The sequence below is a fragment of the Lissotriton helveticus genome, chromosome 3_1 (genome assembly GCF_964261635.1).
Source record: "Lissotriton helveticus chromosome 3_1, aLisHel1.1, whole genome shotgun sequence".
Classification (NCBI taxonomy): Eukaryota; Metazoa; Chordata; class Amphibia; order Caudata; family Salamandridae; genus Lissotriton; species Lissotriton helveticus.
Window position 1 is genome coordinate 730,105,894 of NC_136061.1, and position 12,041 is coordinate 730,117,934.

The 12,041-nt window shown below is 47.1% G+C and overlaps 1 protein-coding gene across 3 annotated transcripts in view; it reads left to right on the forward strand.

Annotated features, from left to right (window-relative positions):
• The first annotated feature begins 5,394 nt into the window (after window positions 1–5,394).
• The window catches only part of PPFIBP2 (PPFIB scaffold protein 2), a 1,415,596-nt gene continuing 1,408,949 nt past the window's right edge, over window positions 5,395–12,041 (forward strand). For 2 of the 3 annotated variants that reach the window (XM_078680889.1, XM_078680890.1), the window contains exon 1: window positions 5,395–5,657. The gene's annotated coding sequence lies outside the window, so the exon portion shown is untranslated. The remainder of the gene's footprint in view (window positions 5,658–12,041) is intronic. The other variant, XM_078680881.1, reaches the window with a different exon arrangement.

Sequence of the window (12,041 nt, forward strand, 5' to 3'; positions counted from 1 at the left end):
ACAGTACTAGTAATCAATAGCAATTGAACTATCATCACTGAAGTGCAAATGTATTCAGTAAATGTAGCTACATTCATTATTATTCAATTCATCTGCCCATCTCTAGCACCCTATGGGTCTGTTTTTCAAGTAAGTTTCTAAAGATGTGTGGACTTAATTCTTTTGTTACTTACCAGTAATCTTAATTTCCCAGATTAACAAATCCAGACACAAACATAGTAATAGGACTGGGACGAGGAGGACCTTAATCAGGGTAATGAAGATTACCCGTAAGTAACAAAACATTTCCCCCTCATATATCCTCCTCGTCCTTGTGAGGACCTCACAAGCAGGAAAAACATGAAGAAAAAAGCAGCACACCAGGGATCCATGCAAAAGTACAAAACATTTAATCAAACAAATTATTAAAATGGATTTGGAGGAAACCTTAAGGAGAAAAGCTGTGTCAAGCCTCAAAACCACCCTGTCCTGGAGGAACTGCAGATGAATAAATGATACAAGCAAAGTACCCAACTCACCCAACCGCCTAGCGGAGGTGATGGCCAACAGAAATGCCACTTTAGCAGACAACCACACTAAATCAGCCTCCAACAAGGGCTCAAAACGGGCAACAGCAGACCCTTCAGAAGAGTCTGCAATTCCAAAGAAGGCACAATCAAAGGAGCTATTGCACGATGAAGCAGAAAACTCAGCAGAAGCCGATTCACCAAAGGAGCAATACCCTCCAAGGAGTCCCCCGGACACCTACATGCTCGAACCGCAGCCCACTGAGCAGACAAAGTATAAGGGGAAAGATCTTTCAAAAACCCATCTTGAAGAAAATCAAGAATAGAGGCCAGATCCCCAACCACGGGATCCACACCATGAGATGAGCACCAAGAGACAAAACAACCCCAATGCTTAACATAGCTCTTAAAGGGTAGAAGACCTATATGACTGCTGGATATCACAGGCTACCAAAGAAGAACAACCCAAAGACTCCAACGTCAAATGTTTGAGAATCAGGCCATCAGATGTAATTGATGAAGACGAGGCAAAGACAGAAGAGAAAACTGAAGTGGAGCTGGAACCACAGGAAGCCGGACAAACCTGCCCCCAGCCAGCTGCTTCAGCAGCGGAAGCCAAAGGCAGTGAGGCCAAAAAGGAGCAATCAAGAGCACAGATACCGTCTTCCCCGAATATTCTGCAGCACCCTGGAGAGGAGGGGAATCGGAGGAAAGGCATACAAAAGGCACAATGGCAAAGGAATCAAGAGGTCATCCACTGCCCAAGCCCGAGTACAAACCACCTCGGAACAGAACCGAGGGAGAAGAGAGTTGTGAGGGGAAGCAAAAAGACCGATCCAGGGAGTCCCGAACCGAAGACAAAGGTCCCGGAACAGAGGAACAGACATATGGAACTGAATCAAGGACGGAAGGTTGCGATCAAGCTGTCTGCATGAAAGTTCAGGTGACCCTGAATGTAAACAGCCCTCAATGCAAACAGGTGAGACTCCGCCCTAGCACAAATCATGGAAGACAGCAGATTCAGAGATGCGCACTGGATCAAGTAACAGCGAGCCACCTGATTGTCTGTACAAACCAGCAGATTCGCACCTTGAAGTTTGAAAGAACAGCATCGCCTGCCAAACGGCTGACAACTCCCCCCTTTCCGAGGAACGGGCGCTGTCCTTCTGAAACCACTGACCCTTGGCCTCCAAGGACCCCAACAAGACGCCCCAGCCCCAAAGACTGGCATCCGTTGTCAACAAGAGGGGAGGAGGAAGCTGAAAGTGCACCCCTTTCTTCAGATTGGGAGTGCAAAGCCACCAGTCCAAGTTCTGAACCAGACAGGGGAGAGAGGAACCAGAGTGTTGTAACCTGCAGGCGAGAGTTCCCACTGAGACAACAGATGATTCACCAAGGGTTTGAGGTGCAGTCAAGTCCAAGGAACCACAGCCGTGGTTGCAGCCATCAACCCCAGGATCTGTAACCAAACCCGAGCCGGGGCAGATGGGCGACTCAGCAGGTCCCCTAGAAGAAGCTGTAGGGTAGAGATCCAAGCAGGAGGGTAAAACACTGCCCCCAACAAGGTGTTGAAAAGTCCCCCAATAAATTGAAGTCTCTGGATAGGGACCAGGTGAGCTTTCGCCAGATTCAGCTTGAACCCCAGACCCTGGAACATGGCCGTCATCACCTCCACTGCCAGAAGAGGCATAGGAAAGGTGGAAGCAGAGATCAAACAATCATAAATATAGGGAAACACAGAGAAACCCTGAAGCTGCAAAACCCCCACAGTAGGAGCCAATACCTTGGTAAAAGTCCAGGGTGCAGTAGAGAGGCAGAAAGGCACAACCTGAAACTGGTAATAGACCCCGTATACTGCAAACTTCAGGAACCCCTGGCTTACTGAATGGACAGGAATGTGAAAATAAGCATCATCTAAGATCGGAGACGGCAAAAAAATCGCCCATTTGGATGACTGGATTGATGTACTGCAAGGTGACCATCTGAAAATGATCCAGTTGCACCAATTTGTTCAAGGCTTTGAGATTCATAATCAGGCGGAATTAACCATCTGGTTTTGGGACCAGGAAGAGAGTGGAATAGAACCCCAGGCCCCGTTCTGCCTCAGGAACCAGGAGAACAGTGCCCTTTGCCAGCAACAGGTCCACACCTGACAACATAGCAGACCTTTTCACAAGGTCTCCTGGCAACAGGGTAACCCGAAAACAGTCCAAAGGGGGAGGTCCCTGGGATAGAATCTGGTAACCCTGATCGAGCACTGACATGACCCAATGGTCGGAAATCAAACTTGAACAATGATCCAGGAATAAACAGAGCCGAGTCCCCACCTTGGAATAGTCACTCTTGCCCAGCACCCTGGGCTGCTGCTGAGGCCGGGATTTATAATAGAATGCCGCCCCCGACTACAGGTCCATACACGAAAGGCTGAGAAGAAGACAGAGCACCCTGAAACCCTTGCTTAAGGACAACGGACTTCTTCTTTTGCACACTCTGAAATGGCTTCAACAACTTCTTTTCCTCCTCAGATCGCTACACCATCATGTTCAAATTGTCCCCAAAAACCCGGGGACCATCAAAAGGCATTTTATGAGTCAAGGCCTTCTGAGCAGCGTCAAGACGCCAAGGCTTTGTCCGAAGAGACCTTCGACCAGCTACCACTGCCCGGGCAGCCAAGGTGAAGGCCCACAGGGTATCAAAAGTCACATAGGACAGAATTCCTCTTGGACAGAGACTTTGCAGACATCAGAGAGGAATCCTCATTCCCCATGGCAAAAGCACGAAGAACAAATACCACACAGGAACCCACAGAACAAACCAGGAAGTGTCCAGCAACTCCCTTTAAATACCGCCTTCAGGCAAACAAGTCTTAACCCACACTAGACTTGAATCCCCAAAAAGACCAGCCCTGCTGCCTTTCCCTAATCCACAAAAACAAAGAACATGGCCGCAGGAGCTGGTTGCTGCTGGAAACCTCAGCACCGGAACGACCCGCAAACAGAAAGCATAGGAATGCTCACCACCCCAACCACGCACATGCGTAGGGAGCACGCTCAGTTAAAGGAGCAGGGAGGCGACCGACCGGAACATCGGTGAGGTCTGCATCAAACAGAACAAAGCACAAAATAAAACTCACAGTACAAGAGCCCCGCTGCACGAAATGGCAGCCACAGGAATGCATATGGATCAGCAAACACCAACGCTCCAACCACCGTGTCGGGCAGGGAAAAAAACAGGCATGGCGGTGGGTGGGAGGGCACTTCTCTAATGGAAATAAAGAAAACATTAGCGTTTTGAATAAGCCTGTCTTGAGACAGGGGACTGCCTCACATTGTAAGGCATGGGATGAGGAGGACATATGAGGGGGTAATGCATGTGTGTGACTTAAATGCATTCATGACAAGCATGCATTGTAATGTTAATCAGCAGTAATAAAACGTTCACTTCCCTCTACTGATCTACAGTTAATTCCTTGTACTGCTAGAAAAAGGCCTCACCCCAATGAGGCCAATGCATGCTAGGGTCTCGCTTGAATCAAACTGGGCAACGGCAGCCCTTAACTCCTTCCGTGCGGGGCTGTTTCCCCCGCTGTGCTGGGGGGCGGTGGGTTGCGTACAGCGCCCCAGTGCTCATGACGAGGTCAGCTCGTCATGAGCTACGGGGCTCCGGTGCTCATGACGAGCTGAGCTCGTCATGGTCACACCCGTTCCCATGGAACGTTCAGCACAGCAGGGGAATCAGCCCAGCATGCGAGCGTTCCACGGAACGGGCGAGGTCATGACGAGCTCAGCTCGTCATGAGCACCGGAGCGCCGTAGCTCATGACGAGCTGACCTCGTCATGAGCACCCAAGGGGTTAAATATTCACTTCAAAACAAGTTGAGGTCACATTTTTGTATTTTACATTCATTTGTGTTAAAATAAATGTATGTTGAATGTAATAAGAATGTAATAATATCATGCCGCTGACAGGACACAGCCAGTCGAGTCCCCGCTTCTGATCCGACCTCACTTCCTTTCAGGACCACCAGGATGGGAGGTCACATCCCCCCGCGCAGTGCCACAGCCAGTATGCAACCATTGCTGAGGGCATGCCCTGCATGACTGTCTCAGTATTGGGTATAGGACTGCCTCGGCCGGGTGACCTCAGGCCTGGCTGTAGTGAGCGACTCAGCCGCACGGGCAGGAATTTCAATGCACAGCATGATCAGGGCTGATACATTGTAGCAGAGCAGTACTGTAGCTCATAACTGTATACTGATTGAGCCTGTGCTGGTGGCAGCGCCCTGGCCGACAAGTCTGAGGGAAGCAGCAAATCCTGCGCAGGTGTCACAGGCTGACGCACGCGTGAAGCAGCCTTGCGTGGCCAGTTCATCAGCGCTGGTACAGCAGAGAGACACTGGCATTAAAATGTGTGACAGTGCATTTCAGTGCGGTGATGCGGAACACCACACTGAAATGCGTTAGAGACATGTCTGATGCGTGATACTTGGCCGGCTGCTACTTTCGACAAAAAACAAAAGCTTGTGCTAATGAGCTCTTAAAGCAAAAGCGTAGTCTACGTTAAATTGACAGGGAAAAGGCACGGTTTGTATTCAATAGCGCGTCTCCATTTCTTTAAAACCTATTATGTATAATATTAAAAAATAATGTATGCATTGTGCCTATTTTGATTAAAAAGCGGCCCCATTTTCAACTACACACTGTAACTAGTAATAACTGGTGTAAAAAGGTTGTTTATTCCGCTAAAGCATGCAGAGATAGAAGTGAGACGTATTTTAGATGCTAATCTAACTTTTAAGGTCCACAGCCAGCACGCGGAGGATCAGCAGTGCTGTCTCTCCAGGCGGCCTCGCTGTGAGTCCGGGTCACGTGCTGCACCAAGCACGCCCGCCCTGCCCGTGCTCTGTAACCTCTGCTGGCTGGAGGCACGCCAGCGTCCTGCTCGGGCTGCGCGTGCAGAGGTGGAGCGCGCGCGCTCTCTAGGCTCCCTACTAGCACATCTTGGACGCTGTTTGCCCGGCGCGCTCTCAGCCTGGCACCTGCTCGGTGTGATCGGCGCTGGCTCCTGCCACGGATCCTCACCGCACTTCTGGCATGTGCTGCCTCGGAGAGAGAGAGGCGGACCCTGGCTACGCAACAGCACAGCAGGAAGGTCAGTGACCCTCTGCTACCGTTACTCACTGCAGCACCTCTATTCTCATACAAAAAGGTCTACACTGCTTTCCTTTTCAATGTGGGGTGCAAGTACCGGCGTTAAAGCTGAGCTTTTCCTTCCAGCGAAAGTGTACGGGGCGCGCTGTTTCGTGCAGCCGCAGCGTCCTGTGTGACTGGGAACCTGTTTGCTCGGCTTCCCGGACAGGATGCGCTGCCTCACACTCAAGCAGCTCCCCTTCCTTATTTTTGTTGCACTCTTCATTCAGACGGCTTTTAAATGTAGCAACTTACCAAACCGGTATCAGGGAGAGACCGAGCCACATCCAGCTGTCAGTGACGTCTCTACCTGTGATTGTAGGAGGGGAAGAAAGGCCATAGAAGGGGCAACTTTAATTTGCAACTGGCGATCGTTATGCGAATATGTTTGTTTATATTTTGGGGTAATCCGAAAATGTTTATTAAGCACAAAAATAAACAAAGCATGATATGCTGATAAAGTGACAAAGCCCCCCCCTTCCCCCAAAAAACCATGGAATTTGTAGCAACACATGTCAGAAACTCGTACAGTAAGCTTATTGAGGTGTAAAAAGTTCTCTTGAGGAGGAAGCAAAAAAACTTCAGAAAGAAGCAAAAAATGTAGACTTCAAAACTCTGAGCTGGCTACTGTGAATCCTCGTGTGTGCTGACAAGTGCGAGGCTAAATATGTCAGAGGCTGCAAAGTTTACAGAACTATGGTTCGCATAGGCATGTAAGATAGTATCACCCGTCATGGTAAGTGCCCAAGTTTAGAAGAACGTGTTGGGGGGGTAGAAGCTTCCTGTATGGTGCAACGCCTTACCCATCCAACTTGAAGACCACTTCTTCCCTGTCAGTTTGTAGAAAGAATCTTAAGACCTGTCTTTTTAACTCGCAGCTCCATAACTAGGTGTCATAATCACCCTTCTGTTGTGCTACCAGCGCCAAGACGCCCAGGGGCATTCGAGCGCTTTATAAAACTTATTTCCATTTTTCATTCAGACAGTTTCTCTGTCTTTTTTTTCTACAGTCAGAAATGTCCACTACATCGCTGGCATGTGTTTTCTTTCATTTAAATAGTTATATAAAGTAGTGTCACTTTTAAGGAGACTGTGAATTGATCATTAATGTGGTTCGTGGAAAGGGCAGGGTCCTCGGAGTGCCTCAATCACTCATGTTCTCTTCACAGCAGTCTCTTCATCAGTTTTGTTTTGAGGCATTTATGCTCTGTTTCTCCACATATCTTTCTGAAACACGCAATCTGCATATGTCGCACTTTATCTCTTTCCTCTTCAGCACCTCTTTTCACTCTCTCCTTTCTACTCACCCACACACACAGAGCGCCCACTCCTCTGTCAGAACTGCATTTTCTTTAACTTCCGTCTTGTCAATATTTTGACCACTGTATTCCTCCTTTCTCACACTTTTGCATATAATTGCAATTGGCACATCTGAAAACTGTGCTGTGCCCTATGCAGAGAGACCAGGAATTTGATGAGCATATATGTTGAACCCCTTTATGATCACATACAGGCACTGTGGGTGATGCGCTCTGCCTTCAGCTTGAACACCACGTTTCTTAATTGCGGCCCATTATAAACACCCACCCACAATCCAAACTCACAAAGGAACCTAGAAGCGTTTTTTTCACAGTAAGCACTATATATGAATATGTTGCATGAAAAACTACAGAAGCACACCATGCTGGGAATGCCAAGAGTACATTTAAACAGGAACCACATTGCTGTTCGCAGGCTTAGAGCACAGTCTGTTTTTGCTGGCTGCAGCTCTTGCTGGTAGAGGGGCATAAGGGGAGGCCCTGAAATTTACAGATGGGCCACTGGCCCCAACTGATGCCTCTACCAGCTATGTATCAAGTGGCATTCGTACACCGTTTGTAGATTCATGGTTGTTGTATGTGATGAGTTTGCATGCTTGGGAATTTGGAAATGTGTATTTTATGTATACGCCTCAACCCTTTTCTGAAAGATAGCTGGTGTGTTCTGCATCCTCCTACTTTTAGCAAATATCTGCTGTGTATTCTAGTCTTCTCCACGATTGGACGTATACTTCAAATATTACCTCCTTTGAAGATGTACCAGGTGTGTGCGTCCTAGAACATTTACCTGTAATGTGGTACAATATGTACTAAGCCATACCATGGCACACACATCTCTACAGCAGGTGCTCATGCCACCGAGCTATTATTCAAATATCTATTTCAAATATGTAATATATACTCTACAGAGGCACCTGAACCGTGTACACTATATTCGTTATTATCTTCTTTAATTTGATTGTGTGCAATAAATTAGCATGATTGTTAATGCACATGCTCTAAACCTTGTATAAAGCATGCAAGTGCCAATTAAGAATCACAAATATTTTGGATTTTCTTTATCTCTAGGTTGATGAAAGCGTAACCTACCTATCTATCTACCTATCTATCTATCTATCTATCTATCTTTGAAATGCTTCAAGACCAGGATACTGTTGAGACTAGGTATTTATACCCTGCCCTTCGGGTGTAAGCTCCCATCTGCTGTGGAAATGTACCTTATGTGCAAATTGACTTTGTATTTGTAGACCTCTTCCAGGATCTCAGGAAATGTACCTGCCAAGTGCCCTAGTCTATCCAGTTCAGTCATGTACACTGCTGCATTGCCAACGGGCTTCATTACTTAACCAACACTACTAAACGTGCTGGGGCTTGTAGTTCTACTTCTGTCAGTATTGTGCGGCCTATGATTCCCAACATGCTTGGTGCTGAGGCCTATAAAGTAGTGCTGCTTAACAGTCACCTAGGAGACAAAGAGCCAGGAGCATTTATGTGCACATGCTGGAAACTCATACCCCAAACCTCCAAAAGTGCTGCGATGCCATACTAATGGCAGATTGTGTGCTATGCCTGTGTTGGTGAACAATACTATATTTTGCCACCTCGACTGAGGCCATCACGTCTTTGCGCAGTTCCAGTTCTGTCTCATTGGAAATGTAACTGCTGCTGCATGGTGAAGTGAGCAACCCCAGCACAGCAGGAAGGGGGCTTGGCCCAAATGTCAGGCTCTGGCTTTGTGTCCCGTGGAGATTGGCAATCCAAAGTAGAGCCAGACCCAGCACCACAGGTGTACTACACCTTTACATCCCTAATGAAGTTTTGATTAGAAACGGTTACTTGAACTAAATGTCAGTGTAGTCATATGCCGTAATGTATTAACATCTTGATTGCATTTTTAACCTAGAAAAATGTAAATGTCTATCATATTTTTAGATTCTTTGTTGCCTAATTTACATACTAAATCTTTCGGTAATTTGGCTTCTACTTTTGGGGTATGAACCAAGCCAGACCATTGGCTTTGGCTTGTCTCTGACTTTGCTGACTTGACCACCCACCGCCAAGTTTTTTTAAATGTATTTTTATTTTATGCGTTTTTATATAGCGCAGACTTAACCCGAAGGTGTCAGAGCGCTTCACAATAGGAACAGTACATGAGGAGAAAATTACAAGTGAACAAATTACAACAGCAAACGTTGTTACATGAGGCAAATGTGAGCAAACAAAATACAAGAGGTAGCAAACTGTGCATTACAGGAGGAAAAAGTGACATGTGTGCAGGTTACAAAGGCATACAAAGTACAAGTAGAGGTATAATACTGCAATAAATGGTAGACATTAAATACAAGAACAAACGTTACGTAGGCAATGGTTGCACTTGTGCAAGTATCAAAAGCAAACAAAGTGTGTGTTAGAGCCTCTCTGCTGTGTGAATATTTCGACCCTGTGTCTTTAGTACTATTTGCCCCTTAAGCAGAGTGGAAACTATTCAGGCATTATAGTGTAGCCTTCAAAAGCCAGGTGGCCCCTTGGCGCAAAGCTAACAAGTTCTGGGTGCAGAAGAGAGCAAGTGGACAGTATGCAGCTTTTATCGTGGTGTCTGTCTCTGCCCACACACTTTTAAAAAGGCTACTTTTTAGGTTTCGCCTGGCGTCCACTGCGCAGGCGAAATCTTATGTTAGAACAGTATGTGCCTTAGTTCCGCCTCTCTCTTCCATTGGCTAGCTCCATAAATGGAGGCTAGCCATTGGAAGAGAGATCTGTCCGTTATTCACCGAGGCGATTCGTGGGCGTTCCGGCGATTTCTATCCCTCTCCGCCCCTTTTAAAACGTCATGCGGCGGTGGTTTATTTATTTATTTTTTAGGTTTTTTTGGGTCATTCCTCCAGGCCGACCGCCGCTGGAAGAAGTCCTGGTGAGTGCTCCCCTCCCGCTGTCCGTGTGCCCGTTCCCGCCCCCCCTCCCGCTGTCCGTGTCTCCGGCCCCACTTGTAAATGCTTGTATATTACTGCCTCCGAGTTTCCCCAGTCCGCCCCCGTGCAGCTGCTCATTTGAGGGTATTCGCTCTCGATGTGAATCTACTTCCATCGACCTCGTCCTACGCGCCTGAATGAAAGCTACAGGAAAACAATCTTCCGGCACGCTCGAGACAACTCCATGGCCATTTCTTGGACGTGCTGCCGATGATTGCCTCATAGCCGCTCATTTCCTCTTCAAGAAGAGACTGATGTTTACCCCTGCCACCCCTGGGCGGGGGCCATGACGGCACCCGACGTGCACACAGTGAATTCCCATGTTAGGCTGAGAGCAGAACATGCTTCTCTAAATGAAGCGAGGCTGGTGTCTTGTACTGCAGCTCATCCTTGGGCGTCGGTGAAAAATGCATCTTTTTCTTCAATTTGTCATCAAGCATTGTTTACATCTCAGTACCGCAGCGAATCGTCTCGTGTATATTCTCGTTCTCGCCTTCAAGAACTTGGGGGTATGTTGCTCCTCGACGCTGCTGCTCCCTGTCTTAAAGTTGGGATGGATTAGTGAAAGATTGACCCGAATCCGGGCCTTTTTCATCTGAGAATGCGCCAAGATGTGGCGTTTGTGTAAATGTATGCATGCGAGGATTATCGTTCGAGTGTTGAAATGATACAAAGTGAAAAAAATACTGCCATAAAATGCTGCAGTGTGCTGCATAATTTGCTTTTTATTTTTGGTTAGCCTTGTCCCATAATTTGCGGCTCCATTGTCTGGTGCCCCCTCCCCCCCCTCCTCAAAATATTTCCCTCCTCCCCCACCCCCCCTGAGGCGGCTGTGCTACTGCAACCTTCCAAGACACCGGTCAATTAAAATTATGGTTTGCGTTGTTGTGATGTGCAAGTGTATTGTTGATAGAAACTGTGACATTAGGGCTGATATGAATGAATTATTTGAAGGTTTATATAATACTCATTTGGGTGAAATAGAAGTTTGTGGCTTTAAAGGCACACATTATGTTTTGGCTGGGAGCCTGCCACGTTTAGCCTCTAGCTGTTGCATGAGGACAAGTCAAGCTGTATACACCCCCTGCTCAAGCTCCTGGCCTACATTAGGTCCATTGGCAATCTACTTTGGGTCCCCGGAAGTCAAGGGGCTACCCTTCCTCCTCATCCTCCTTAAATATGATGGAACATTTCTAGTGCCAGCCTCTCTTAAATGCTTGTGGCGTGTTTAGCTTCGATAGAAACTCAGTGTTTGATTGCTAATGGTGTTATCTTTGGGATCCTGATTTCAGCTGCCTTATGAACTTTCTGACTGCCATCTATGGGTTGGGCAATGAAATGAAAGCCACAACAGTCTGGAAGTAGGTTTAGGTGGACTCGCTTCTCTACCTGTAGAGTTGACTTGTGTAGTTGTATCCTGGAAGAGACCTCATTGCTCCACATGATCGGTTTGGTGCAAAGGGCTCCTCCTCCTTACCTTGATGTCTGGAATTCAGACATGTTTCTCAAATTAACTGTACTGAAAATGTAATACTGGCAGGGAGACTGGCAGTGTCCCTGCTGGTGCAATAGCCATGCCCTGCATTTCCGTTTTTTAGGACATTGCCATCGAGTGTGCTGATATAGGAAAAAGGGGTCTAGGTTGTGGTCGGAGTTCCCTTAGTTTCTTTTATGTGATCTCTTTCTACCAATGTGTTGAATAGGATGTGTGTCAGTGCCAACCTTTATGGTCTGGTATTGCTGAATCCCAGCCCCTAGACCTTGACCTGGGAACACACCACCCACATCCCCACGATTTGGCACATTTTAAACACAAAAATATCCTTAGAAATGTTTTCGTTTGGGCGTTGTAAACCCCAACCGTATTTATTACATACAACACATCAAACATTACTTTTCTAAATATAATTTTTGCACATTAATACGCAGAAACACCTATAGCACCCTATACAGTCTTTTTTTCAATTTTGGGGGGCTAACCTTAACCCCTTCGACGCGCATGACAAAACCAGCTCGTCATGGGCGTTACCTACGCTACGCGCATGACGAGCTGGCTTT